The following is a 2,105-nucleotide window of genomic DNA, read 5'->3' as shown; positions in this document are numbered from 1 at the left end:
CTAGATCTCATTGCAAGTTTTATAGACTGCCATTTTGGTATGCTTACTGTTCCCCCAGATACTTATTGTAAGCCTGGTTAGCACTGAGACTGCTCTACCAACGTCTGTTAATCTCAGACTCTAGGGAGGAGTTGCCCATGATGATACAGCCAAGTAAGTGAACTCATGGACTATACGGCCAAGTAAGTGAACTCATGGACTATCTCCAGATTGATCACAGTTGTTGGTAGTAATGGTAGAGGAATACTCAACACCTTAATTTATCACTTCTGTTTTCTTTAGAGATGTTTACGCTGAAAACTTTTTCAAGACAAGTTTGTTTCAAGACAGGCTGAGTCCTTCTAGCTCTAAGACTAAAGTCACTAAGCACTAATCTATGTTGGGTTGTACATATTATTCACTAGAGAAGGACTTCGCATACAAATCAACTGTCTATCACCCTTTCTGGAGAGTATGTTGTTAATCTGGTTTATGTGTCCACCATATTGATAGATGGTCAGTTGCTGGCCGGTTTTCTGAAATTGAGTTGTCATTGTTGCCAAGTGTATTTGATGTACTAGGCAAATGTTACCATCGGTAACATTTTCACCAAAGCCAGTAATATAATATACTTTTAACAATATATATCATCATGATCATCATTTAACGTCTGTTTTTCATGTTGGCATGGGTTGGGTAGTTTGATATGGTCCAGTGGGCCACAGGTTTGTGTCAAGCACCAGTGGCAGCTTTGACATGGTTTTTTATGGCTGGATGAACTTCTAATGCTGTCAACTTTGCAGTGTGTACTGAGTGCTTTAATGTATCATCTGACTAGTGACATTGCCAGTTAACCTGTAAGACAGATACAGTGGAAGGAAGAGGTATGTAAATTTGATTGTAATACCAATAATATTCTACAGGGCTTCCAAACGATTCTAACAAAAGTAGATGATGCACAGTACATGATAAACTGGTCAGATATTGAAAAAAGCCATGATACCAACAGGTCCACTAGATGCAAACTCTACCTAACAGGAAAACTTAATATCTACACTGGCAAGGATTGTGTGCATTTAAACAAAACGTCTGAACTGGTTTAAAAGTGATAACATGAGGATCTATATCTGTCCAACAATAAATGAGATATAACTAGATCTATACAGATCAATCACCAATGAGAAAAAAAGACTTTCACAAAATAAGAAAATTACTAGCACTTCAAATAAAAGTTTTACAAGAATCATCTCATAAACTTTATCACAAAACATATCACACACCATCATAATTATGTTTACATATAATTTTTCCATTATCTTTGTTTTCTGTCTTTGTTTTGGCTCATTATATCTATAATTTTTATTAACTTAATTTTATCTATAATTCTTATTTCATTTTTATCTGAAACATTTAAGTGCATGTATATCTACATTTATAATTATATATTTAAATATACATATTATATGTTTACTCTTTATGCATGTGGATTTTTTTCATTATAGAGCATATACGATTTATTTTATAGTTCATACATTTCTTTCATCATATATTATCTTTTCATTAAACACATTTCTTACAATCATGCTTCTTGTAAAATACATAATATAATAAACATCAATATAAGTAGTGCATATATGAACATAAACAGTATATATAAAATATGTAGTAAGCATATACACATTATATGAAATAAAACAAAAATAAAAGAAATATAACAGAAATAAAACATACAATAATATAATGTAATGCAATATAATGTGATATAAAAAAGAGGAACACATATAATAAATATTACGTTTATCTTTTTTATATCACATTGCATTATATGTTGTGTATTCTTTTACATATTTCAGTCATTTGACTGTGGCCATGATGGAGCACCACCTCAAAGGGTTTCAGTTGAAGAAATTAACCCTAGGACTTATTATTTGTAAGCCTAGTACTTATTTTATCAGTGTCTTTTGCCAAACCACTGAGTTACAAAGATGTAAGTACACCAACATTGGTGTTGTCAAGCAATGGTAGGGAGGCAAACACAGACACAAAGACACACATGCATAAATATATATACATACATATATATATATATATATATATATATATATATATATATATATATATATATA

The sequence above is a fragment of the Octopus bimaculoides genome, chromosome 2 (assembly GCF_001194135.2).
Source record: "Octopus bimaculoides isolate UCB-OBI-ISO-001 chromosome 2, ASM119413v2, whole genome shotgun sequence".
Lineage (NCBI taxonomy): Eukaryota > Metazoa > Mollusca > Cephalopoda > Octopoda > Octopodidae > Octopus > Octopus bimaculoides.
Note: the sequence above shows the minus strand (reverse complement) of the source record.